The following is a 13,197-nucleotide window of genomic DNA, read 5'->3' as shown; positions in this document are numbered from 1 at the left end:
TTAGGAATTATGAAATCAAAATTAGATACAAGGAATCCCACAGAATTATGCCTGTACAACTTTTCCATGCCCTTGATTACAGTTAGAGTTTGTGGCAAGAGACTAGGAAGAGAATGAAAGTGGAAACTAATGAAAGGAGCTCTTATAAATGATAAAAGAACAGAAATAAAACTTAAGTTTAAGAAAATCAAAATTCAGAACTGACCAGGGAGGATAAAAGCTGAGGGAGAAGGAGGTGAGCAAAACAAAGCAAACATGCTCAGAATATGTTTAGCCAGAAGGAAAAATGGGAGACATGGCACAGAAGACATGGAAAGAAAAGAGATGAGCGAAAACAGAAAGTTGAGAAAAAGGAAAAGGAATTAGGCAAGAAAACAAACTCAAAGCAAAGGAGTTAGGAAGAAGAAGAGCATATGGGGCTCCTCAGTCTAGAGCAGTGTTTCCTAACCTCAGCAGCTTCAAGATGTGTGGAGTCTGGTTTCCGGTATGGGAGCAATGGCGTCGGGTTGAACTCTACTGAAGCTCCACAGATAGAGTTCTCATTGCGGCTTGACACAACGAGCTGGAAGGTTTTTCCAGATCAAAAGCAACTTCTGGCGAAAGGAGCTGTGAGTGTGAAAGCAAAAGTGTTCTCCAGACAGCTGACAAGCAAGAAGAACAGCAGACGTCGCTTCTTTGTGAAGCAGAGATTCAGCTGGGAAGCACCTTCTTTTCGGTAAGCAGAAGCTGCAATTGAAGGTCTTGTTAAAAGACAATACCCTCGACCACCCTACCTTCTTGGCTATTTTACAACTTAATAAAAGAAAGAAGAAGAGACTAAATGTAGCTATAGAGACTCAGGAAAGCCTGGTGAGTCACATTATTTCAAAATGGGTGGATGAACTGTGGAGAGATTAAAAGGAAAAAGTAAGGACTACAGGAACAGAGTGCAAGTGAATTATTAATATATAGTAGCCATTTTCTTGCAACTATGTTATCTGTTGCTATATAGTGGACTTGGTGGATAAAAGTTGTATAGCAAGTTTCTTCTTATAACGTGATGGATATAACCTTTAAAATACTGTGTATATTATATGAACACTATAACAATGAATACCAGGAGGCAAAACAGAAGAGAATCGGGAATAGGAGAAAACGACGGACTTTGGGCAATGTTTGAAGAGTTTTCTGGAAAGACTTCACAAACAGTCTTGCAAAATGTAAATATAATGTTGGGAAAATGTTTTGAAGATTTTGAGAAATGATTGAAACAAAATTTAGATAAAATAAATGAGAAAATAGATTAGGAAATAAAAAAGGTGATTGAAAGAGTAGAAGAACTGGAAGTAGAGAAAGAAAATGAACTAGACAGAATAGCTCTTTTAGAACTAAGAGATAAGGAATTCAGTCTGAGGTTTAGGGATATACCAGAAGGAAAGGAAGATGAGATAGAGGAAATAATAGTCCGAACACTAGCAAATTTACTAAATTGGGAAGAAGATAAGATGGAAGAGGAGATTGAGAAGATGTTTCATATAAATTCAAAATATGCACAGACACATAATAAACCTAGAGATATATTGATTGAATTTTCAAGGAGAAAAACTAAGGAGATGATATTACATGCACACGTTGACAATAGAATTAGAACTAAAGGAAAGGATATTATAGTGCTCAAAGAAATATCAATAAGAATTTTGAGAAAAAGAATGGAATATGTAGGTTTAACAGAGTTGTTGAAAAGAAACAACATACCATTTTGCTGGGAGAAATTAGAGGGGGTAAGTTTTACCTTTCAGGAAAGGAGGTTTAAGATGAACTCAATGCATAAGGTTAAAGAATTTCTAGAAAGATACAAAAAGGATTTAGATCATATTAAGACAAATATCAGCAGAAACAAGCAGAAAAGAGCCAGCCACAACTTCTAAAGAATACGAAGAATTACTGGCATGATGGGTATTAGTTATATAACTTGGAATATTAATGGGGCAAATAGTCCCCAAAAAAGGAAAAAAATCTTTCACCATCTTAAAAATTTAAATAATGATTTTATTTGCCTCGAAGAAACACATATTACAAAAAAGATGTAAAGTATCTAGTTAATAGAAAATTGGGAAATGAATTTGTAACAGCAAATGATAAGAAAATAAATGGTATAGTATTATATGTTAAATCTTGCTTAAAACCATGTTTACCATTTTCTGACGATCAAGGGAGATTTTTAGGAATTGAAATTGAATTTCAAGATATGAAAATAATTTTAGTGGGAGTATATGCACCCCATAAAGATACGAAGGTTTTTTATGAGAATATAATGGAAGAATTATTAAAATATTCTTATACCAGTTGGTTATTAATGGGTGACTGGAATGGGGTTACGATACCGGCATTAGACAGAAAATCAGATAAACCAACTAAAGATAAGCAAGGAAAATTACCAAAAATTTCTTTGAATTAATGGAAAATTTAGCTTTGATAGATGCATGGAGACACAAAAATGGTTTAATGGAAGACTATACTTTTTTTTTCTGATAGATTCAAATCCTTTTCAAGAATTGACATGGTTTGGGTATCTAAAAATTTAGCAAATAAAATAATAAAAGCTGAAATTTTACCAAAAACATTTTCAGACCATAACCCAGTGAAAGTTATACTCAAGAGGATGTCTAAATGTACAAAATGGAGATTGAATGAGAGTATCTTAAAAAAAGAGGGAGTAATAGAGGAGTGTAAAAAGAAATTAAAATATTTTTTTGATATAAATTTGAACAATGAAGTGGACATTAGAATAGCTTGGGATGCTAGCAAGGCAGTAATGAGGGACATTTTATATCTTTGAACTATAAAATAAAGAAACAATATCAACAAAATGTTCAATTAATAATGAATCAAATCAAAATAAAGGAAAGAAAATTACAAGAAAATTCATCAGACGAAAATTTAATATATCAAATCAAATTGTTACAACAACAACTTGAACTTATGACAATAAAAGACATGGAAACAAAATTACGTTATGTAAAACAAAGAAATTTTGAACTTGCTAATAGACCAAGTAGATGGTTGGCTTACAAAATAAGAAAAGAGACAGAGAAAAAAATGATTACTAGAATAAGAGACAGTGGGGAAGATGTGCTAGATAACAAAGGAATTGAAAAAGCATTTTTCACCTTCTTCTCAAAGTTATATCAAAAGCAGGAAATTTCAGAAGAAAAAATTGATAAGTATCTTAACCAAAATCTTCCCAAATTAACACAAAGTCAACAATTTAGTATTAATGGTCCGATTACTAACCAAGAAATTATAGATGCTGTAAAAAAACTTAAAACAGGAAAAACACCGGACCCTGATGGTATATCTATGGGCTACTATAAAATATTTTTGGAACAAATTTTAACTCCACTTAAAGACTTAATGAACTCGATTCTGATGGGGTCTAAGATACCCAAGTCATGGTCTGAAGCCAATATTATTCATATCTCAAAAGGAGAACAAGATCCCACTTTAACTAAAAATTATAGGCCGATTTCGTTGCTTAATAATGATTATAATTTTTTTACAACAATACTAGCTGAAAGATTAAAAATAGTCCTCCAAGAAATTATAGATAAAGATCAAAATGGCTTTCTACCAAAAAGACAAATAAAAGACAACACAAGAACAGTCATAGATATTTTGGAGTATGCACATTATCATAATGAAAGCCAAATAGCCTTAATATTTTTGGACCCTGAAAAGGCCTTTGATAATTTAAATTGGAGATTTATGATTAAGGTATTGGAGAAAATGGAATTTGGAAAAGACTTTATGATGGGGTCAAAGCAATCTATTCATCACAAAAAGAATAATAGTTAACAAAGAAATAACAGATAATTGTAAAATAGAAAAAGGAACGAGACAGGGATGTCCATTGTCACCTTTATTATTCATTCTTGTTTTGGAAGTTCTTATTAGAGAGATAAGATCTGATAAATGAATAGAAGGGATAAAAATTAAAAAACAAGTATTTAAATTGAAAGCATTTGCAGACGACTTGTTGTTTACTTTACAAAACCCATTAGATTCAATAGACTATTTATTGAAAAAAATAACAGAATTTGGAGAGGTAGCAGGATTTAAAATCAATAACCAAAAAACTAAAATATTGAATAAAAATATGACTCAAAAACAACAAGAAATTTTAAAAGAAAAAACTGGCTTTACAATAGAAAATAAAATTAGATACTTGGGTATAATACTTTCAGCTATAATAACAATGCATTATTCCACAATAACTATGAGAAAATATGGTCTGAGATTAAATTAGATTTAGAGAGGTGGAGTATGTTACAATTATCTCTTCTAGGAAGAATATCTGCAATTAAAATGAATGTATTACCAAAGATGTTATTTCTGTTTCAAAATTCCAATTTTGATAAATGAAAAAACCTTTAAATTATGGCAAAAAGACATCTCAAAATTTATATGGCAGGAGAAAAAACCAAGAATTAAACTATTGCAAGATGCCAAAGAGAAAGGAGGCCTGGGATTACCTGATCTTAAATTATATCTTGAAGCTTGTTGCTTTCTATGGATTAAAGACTGGTTAACATTGGAAGATCAAAAACTTTTAGTTAGAAGGACACGAAATTAAATTTGGCTGGCATGCTTATATCTGGTACGAAAAAGTAAAAATGAATAAAAAATTTAACAATCACATTATTAGAAAAATGTTACTTAAGACTTGGGATAAATATAAAATAAGATTACTTCCAAATATACCAAATTGGATATCGCCATTAGAAGCCTTATCAAGAAGAGAAAGTTTAGGGGACCAGATTAAATGGTTAAGATATAAAGATCTATTAAAATTTGATCAAGGTTGTCTACCTATTCTAAAATCTCAGGAAGAATTACAAAATGAAGGCCCCACATGTAATTGGTTTACTTACCTTGAACTAAATGTACGATTTAAGTTAGATAAAAAGAACTATAAATTTAAAAAAGAAGAATCAGAATTTGAAAAACAATTATATTTAAATAATGATCATATTATCACAAAAATGTATAAAATCTTGTTACAAACAAATCAAGAAAATGAACAAGTTAAAACATGCATGATTAATTGAGCAAGAAATATTGGTTATGACATTCCATTAGAAAAATGGGAAAAAATGTGGACTAAAGATTTAAAGTTTTTATTATGTTATAATTTAAAGGAAATTTTTAATAAGATGATGTTTAGGTGGTACTTGACACCACAAAAATTAGCAAAAATGTACAATAACACCTCAAATATATGTTGGAAATGTCAGCAAATGGAAGGAACATTCTATCATATGTGGTGGACTTGTAGCAAAGCTAAAAAAATTTGGGCACAGATTCATGAAATGTTTCAGAAAATTTTTAAGAAAAAGATTGGAAAAAAACCAGAATTTTTTTAATTAGGTCTCTTTGATGGTGATCAACAAGAAAAATATAGTAATTCGATGCTTTACATGATCACAGCGGCCAGATTAGTATATGCACAGTATTGGAAAAGGGAAACTATTCCAACAATGGAAGAATGGATAACAAAACTTACCGAATTAGCACAAATGGCAAAATTAACATGTCTAATGAAAGATACTATTTTGAGATTTAAGGAAACGTGGCAACCAATTCTAGATTACCTGTATTCAGTTGTTGAAAATGAAGTAATGATATTGGGTTTCTTACTGTAAAGAAGCGAATATTTAGAAATAAATAATAGAATAAGAGCTCAGAATTATCGGGAGTTACATTAAGGGTTTCAATATATATCTTTAGCTAGTTTAGTTGGAAACCTTTTATTTATATGATCTTGTATATGTTGATACATCTCTTTTCCTTTTTGAGAAAGAAAGGTTAAAACCATAAGATGTATCACTAACATAGTATATTATAGCAAGATGTGTAGAAATGTATGTTGATTTTTTCGTTATTTTGTTTTGTTGAAAAATCTTTTTGTATATATGTCTTGTAGAATTTTTTTGTAGAAATTTTTAATGAATAAAATTTTGTTGAAAAAAAGATGTGTGGAGTCCAACTCTTTACATTATCCCAGAGAACCATTTGCAGCATTATTTTATATCTTTCTTGTCCAAGACGATAAAATAAACCTATCCTTCTGCCATGCATTTAACAGGAGATGAATACATGTCAGTCCTTGTCTTAAATGATGTCCAATTGCAATTTCAGAATTGGGAGAGGGGGATGATAGGAAAGATATGAGGAAATCCTCACATTCCAATTTTGAGCTTTAAGCTTAAGTTTTAATCTGATTGTGTAGTCATCTTTATATCCTAGGGAATCTCTCACAAATGATAATCAGCCACTATACCTGTGGCATCCATGTAATTTGAGCACAGTAGTTTGGCTCTGAGTAATTGTTTGGAAGCTATTTTTGGTGCCAAATTTCTCTTCTCCCATTTGCCAGCTACTGGGAAAAACAGATGGGCACCTCAAGAATCTTAAATTCCAGGAGAGTAGCTGATTGTTAAGAGAAAAGGTGTAACACTACAAGTATATTGAGAATGGAATCAGTTGCCTGGCTGAGGAGGTATGAAATCTCTCTTGAGGTCTTCAAGCAGAGGCCAGATGACCTTTTGCCGAGGAGGGAAAGGATCTTCTGATGCTTCTTCTTCAATCAGACTTACGCTATATTTTATCTTCAGTAATACTTTTTACCAGTGCATACAGATTAGGAATTGCCTGTAATGATGTTGATGCTCATCCTTTTACATAAGCCTTTATTTATTTTCTTAAAGTGATTTATTGATGCTTTCTAGCTGGAATTGCATTTACACTAGACCCAAATGGGACTGAGTTCTTTGTGGTTCAGCCTGTTGTATGAACCCAGCTATTATTTTAACATGTGATATGAAATCAGGCCATTAAACAAACAAAAAAAGTTATACAAACATGGAGATGAGGATTAAGCATGTTGTGTGAACGGACTGTTTGTCTTAAGGGCAGTTTAATCAGATTCCTTTGTGGTGAAAATATTTTATTCTCAGATTTCCTATATGTCACCCCCTCCCTTTTTTCCATTTCTTATTGTCTGCTTGCATTTCTTTTGTTCCCCAGCCTGATGTACACATGTAAATCCAAGGATGCAAAACTCTCTAGTAATGTCACAAATATTATATCTATCTATCTATCTATCTTCCACATTCATTTCACAGAGTAGATGAGGAATGAAGGAGTAGTTCCTGCTTTGGCCATATGTTTTTCAACTCCATCAGAGTTCTGTTTTTATTTATTTTTATCCCATATTTATTATTTGTATAAATAACTCAAGGCAGCTAACATACCTAATACTCCTTCCTCCTCCTATTTTCCCCACAACAACAACCCTGTGAGGTGAGTTGGGCTGAGAGGGAGTGACTGGCCCAAAGTCACCCAGCCGGCTTTCATGCCTCAGGCAGGACTAGAACTCTCAGTCTCCTGGTTTCTAGCCCGTTTCCTTAACCACTAGACCACGCTGGCTCTCATGAGCTGTCTACATCCCAGAGGACATCTTTCAGATGTCTTAACTACATGCCATGTCTATAAGGTTGCACTTAGATATACTGTATAATATATGAAGCCATTTCCTCTAGAACGTTTATAAGCTCATCTGCTGATAGGCAAACTAATTAAAGAAAGCTAGGAAACATATTAAAGTAGTACTTCATCTATTATTAGCTGCTTGCAGCCTATATATCTATTGATTTTTGTGTTCAATTATATTATGCATAACTCTCAGCAATATGAATTCCTGGCTATGTAAGTAAGCAAGCACAGGAGGATTTGTAACTATAGAAATGAATACCACCTATGGATTTGAAACCACATGAATGTTTGCCATACAACTAAAAACATGCCAACTCTCTCTTGCTCCTGGAAGATGTAAAATGTATTCTTTCTGATCACCAAATTCTCTCTATCAGCATAAAATCCATGGCATTTGTGACTACCTCCCACAATTCAAAAACATTGTTGGGGTTATTATGTTTAGAAAAGGAGTTTATTAAAATCAGATTACAATTATTTCCATAAGAGCAAGTATGTGTAGTGGTTAAGGTGCAGCTTTTGTCATTTGCCTCCCTTTGACTTTCCCAGTCAGTTTCTCTGACAGCTGCAGTGGCCACCCTCCTCGACAGCTTTCTTTTAAAACTCTTTCCTACCATGGGAAAGAGCAAGATCAACTTGTCTGCTGATATTAATTTCTATTTTCTTTTCTCTTTTTGCTCTCTCTCTCTCACTTTTGTGTGTGTGTATGTGTGTGTTCCTTTGAGTCAGTTTTTGACTCCTGGCAACTGCCTGGATTGGTCCCTGCAGTTTTCTTGGCAACGTTTTTCAGAAGTGGTTTGCCATTGCCAGATCCTAGGGCCAAGAGAGAGTGACTAGCCCAAGGTCACCACGTTGGCTTCGTTCCCAAGGTGAGACTAGAACTCACGGTCTCCCCATTTCTTGCTTGATGCGCTAACCACTGCATCAAACTGGCTCTCTAATTTCTTTAGGACTGTGCTATCTGGGCTGCACAAATGTAGATGACAATTCAATGGCAACAAATAATTTAGATGAGGTGGTGGTGGTTCTGCCTTCCTGCTATCTGGTGGTATCCAGCAATTTGTATCCTAAATATGGTAGCCCTGATTTCTCTGCTATTTGGGAGGCATTGCAGACAACTCAGAAGCTTTGGCTCCAGGGATAGTTAGCCTTGGAAACTGGTGGGGAAGTAACAGATTCTACATTCAGTCTGGGAAAATTGGCAGGCACTGGAGGGGAATGGTATGAAGCTGGACAGCAGGGAGTGTCCAGAGTTCCCAACCAAGCTGCATCACATGGGGAGCAACTAATTTTTCTGCTAGTCAGTGATGCTGGGTGGGAGGGGAAAGGAGGCCAGGGAATTGACCAATCACTGCCCTGCATTAAATTTGTACTGACAGCTACTCCCTGACTTCATTGCTGAGGCAGAGTAAAGCTGGTGGTGGGGGCAGTGAAAACTCATTGGGCATACATTTCTGTCAGGTCAAGGATGGAAGAAAGCACAGCAGTGCAGCCATAAGCAAGTGCTCTCTGATGCCTTTTCTGACTGTGAGGGGAGAAATCCAGGGACACACTTCCAAGAAGTGGAAGAAAATGTACTACAGGCCAGAAAAGGAGAAGCCTTCAAGCTATTTCAGCAATAGCTTTTCTCTTGCTTCCACTACTATACCACTTTTTTCTTCTCATATCAGTCAAATCTATTCACAGTGAAGTGGAAGCCAGAGGCTAATGGACTGGGGAGAACTGTTTTCATTTCCATTCTAATGTGAACTTGCCTAATCCATATTTTGGGAAACATGATGTAAAACAGATTGTATTTCTACTTTTTCAAATATTGCAATTCAATTCCTTGTCTCCCCACAAGAAGAAAATGTGCAAATATAACATGTGCATTATAGATATATTAGTCAAAATAATCTACAAAAATACATATTATGGGGAAGTACACAAAAACATTTTAAAAAAACAGTCAGAAGGTGAATCAGAAATTCAGTGAAATAAAGTTAGGCTTAGAAATGAGAAACTAAGCAACAACTACAAGTGGCAGCTCTCCCCATCCTTCAAACAATAATGACTGGACTCTTACGGTTCTCTCTCCATGGTTACCATTACATTCCTGAATAGAAATATTAGATGAACCTTTTGGTGTGCCCTGCAGTAGAAAAGCAGGGCTACCACAGGTTAACTTCAGTGCGTAGGCTTCATATAATAGGTCAGATTGACTAAAAGATGCAAGAAGTGGTGCTTTTATAAATGTTAGGAAGCTGAATAGGATTAAAATCTTATGTGGACTTGAGAATAAATGGTATTAAAAGCAGGTAAGAATTGCAATGCAAAGATTTCAGATTTTGACTTAAAGGGGCCTTCCCTAATTCTCCTGTTCCATACTGATATGAAAAAAAGACATGCTGCTTTTTTTTTCCTTGAAGCTGGCTAAGCAGTTTGAGAGACTGGATCTGATAATACTGAGCACCCCATCAGCAGCTTCATATTGTCCTCTAATATTTCAGTAGGGAATAACAGAGTACCACTGAAGTCAGTAAATAACACAGTTGGCAAGACTGTCCATTCCTTTGTCAGATGAACATCAGGTTGAATGTTTTATTGGATTCGTACCAACTGAATATCACAGCAACATAATCACAGCAGACCAACTTCACAGATATATTTCCAAGATTGCCCAAAGGACATTTTGGCAAGCAACAATCAATTCAAAATTAGAAATACTTACCTGTCATAGAATTGCAATATTAGCATGTCTTGACTGCTGGCATATATTTATGGCAGTGGATAGTTTTGAGCAGATCAGGATTGAAAATTTTTCCTTGGCCCAACAAAATCGTAACTCACTGTTCAACTATAGAAAAAATATGGCTGCTTAGGAATGGAATCATGAAGATTTGGGTCTGTTGGGCTGGATCATTTTCAAGCAAATTCTTTAATCATGAAAATACTACATCATCTCTTGACAGACCATCATAAGGATTATAAAGCTCTAGTTGGTAGCTGAATTAAAAGGAAAATTGGCCATAAGAAATTATTAGAACAGAGCTTGCCAAACTATGGGTCAGGATCCCTCTGGGATCACAAGCAGAGTAGAGGTTTCCTGGTTGGTTCAATCTTGAGGAGGAAAAATGGCAACATTATCAAATCGTACTCTAACCTTTGCTCTTCATATTTCCCTCGTAAGATGGCAGTGAGCAGTTGCTGCAGTATGAAGTTTGCGAACTCCTGAGATATTTGTTGCCCGAACTTCTCAATCATTACTTTTATTCATGGTCTTGGGTATTGTTTATAATTTTAGAATAAATTCATTTATCATTTGAGGAAGTCATGGTACTGCAGAATTTGAGAACCAGTGGGCTAGGACACTGTAATGCAGGGGTAGACAAGCTGTGGCCCCAGGGCTGGTCAAAAAAGGTCACGAGTGAAGCTGCATAATCAAAGACCTGCAGCTGTGTTCTGCATGAATTATGACTGCCATCTTGACTTTTTTGATCCCTCTATGGACACCTCGGTGTGGCCATCAGGTGTTGCCAAATTACAACTCCCAATGTCCATTGGCCATATGGGCTGGGGCTGGCAGGACTGTAGTTCAGTACCCTTCAGAATGCCATAGCTTGCTTTCTCCTGAAGTAATGGTTAGATCCCTATGCAATGTGTTCCTACTAAAATCTCAGGATCTAAAGTTGTTTTTATCAATTTAATTTAAGATTTCATCCCTCTCAGGTTACATTTACTATCATGATAGGCCATAAAGTGGTTAGTTTATATTTGGCTTAGTGTGTTGGATGAACTCAGCCTTTGTGGTTTCATAGTTACAGTTTATAGCTTAGCATTATATGTGAATAGTGAACAGACATTATTTATTATACAGATTGCTTAACAAATTGTGATTAAAGCAAATCATGGTTTACCATAATGTGTGAACCCACTTTTTCCATGCCTATCTCTCTCCCTCAACACACACATAGACATGTATAGGGTAGACCTGATCTGTAGTTATGAACAATTGTGATAAGGTTTAAATTGATTGATATTTACTCTGTCATAATATACCCATACTCTTCTTAGAAGAGTCACAAGTTGTCAAGGCATTTACCCACATTCAAATAAATGCAGGTACAAGGCTCTTTCAGACCATCCATTTTAACGCACAAAGCTTAGAGACAATAGGAATTAGGCTTGTTCCCTCTTCCCACTTTTAGTCCTTGTAAGCAACAGCACAGGCTCTGTCTGCATTTCCTGCAGAGAGCTCTTATAATAGCAAATATGAGGAAGCAGTAATATTTGCACAAACTCTTTGTTCTCTTCCACTACCATAAAATTATTAGCATAGTAGGCTTATTAAAAGATCAGATATTAACTGAAAATCCTTGATATTCAGATGGGTGGTGGGTACTGAGAATTGCCTAATGTAAGACTTTAATCCTCTCCTCTACCCCTATGAGTATGAGTTTTAAATCCAGGTATTAAACAATTTCTGAAATACAAGCCTTTATAAAATTACAGGACAAGGAAGGAAGAAAATGTTTGATTACAAACTGTATTCTTCTTCTTCAGTAATTCTTATTTAATTGTATATGCCATTTTATAAGTAGATTTTATTAATTCTAGTTTCCAGTAAGATTCTGAGAGTTTTGTCTAAATTTTCCTTCCACAATTCTCAGGGATATAAAAGAAATCTGTTATAGATTTATTTTATTTCGAAAAGTTGTCATCTGCCAAAATAAACTCCACTGTAGCATGGACAGCAGTGACAAATGAGTCAGCTGATATTCATCATATATAGTGAGGAAAGTTCACTTAAGCCAACATGAGAAAGATGTGTTCTCCAAAATATTGGAGAAAGTGGCATACTAAAAAGCACGTATAGTAGAAAGTTCTATAAATTGCATAAAGTATGTATTGCATAAAAATACATCCAAAATGCACATTATTGCACTTCAGCAGAACTCATGACTGGAGAATGAAAGACAACTGTACACATCTGAAGAATAAGACATGAGAAGGAGTGCTTGTTCAGGAATGGAACCTAGAAGTATTAAAAGCTGGAACTGAGGGTATATGTGATGTTCCAGTAGTTTGTACCTCTTAAGACTTCAGTTTTGACCTATCAGTGCTGGGAACAATCAGTGTGCCCACACAACCCATATAATCAGGACAGATAAAGCCCTAGCAGATGCACTTGCACAACATACTAAGCCAGGTTTACTTAATTTTGATCAGTTTTTGTGGCTCAGTGTATTCTTCTAACCAGCTTCTCTGGTTAGTTCAAGATATTTAAAAGCCCTGAAATTAGGTTAACCATACAGGCATGCAGTGCGATTTGTTCCTCTTTTGTAAAAAGTACCTCCCTTATTACAAATGCCCCCTTGTTGGACCACCAATATTTAAGCAGACCTATCCATCTACCTGAAATCTGTGCTTCAGGAGTACCCCTGTGGCACCTGAAAACATTGGTGTAATCCCCATGAAAGGTGAAAGGTCCCCTGTGCAAGCACCGAGTCATGTCTGACCCTTTGGAGGGAAGCCACTTTTGCAATGTTTTCTTGGCAGACTATAGCAGGGTGGTTTGCCATCGTCTTCCCCAGTTGTCACCTTCCCCAGCAAGCTGAGTACTCATTTTACCGACCATGGAAGGATGGAAGGCTGAGTCAACCTGAGTCAGCTACCTGAGAATCC

This window comes from Candoia aspera, chromosome 7 (genome assembly GCF_035149785.1).
Source record: "Candoia aspera isolate rCanAsp1 chromosome 7, rCanAsp1.hap2, whole genome shotgun sequence".
Classification (NCBI taxonomy): domain Eukaryota; kingdom Metazoa; phylum Chordata; class Lepidosauria; order Squamata; family Boidae; genus Candoia; species Candoia aspera.
Note: the sequence above shows the minus strand (reverse complement) of the source record.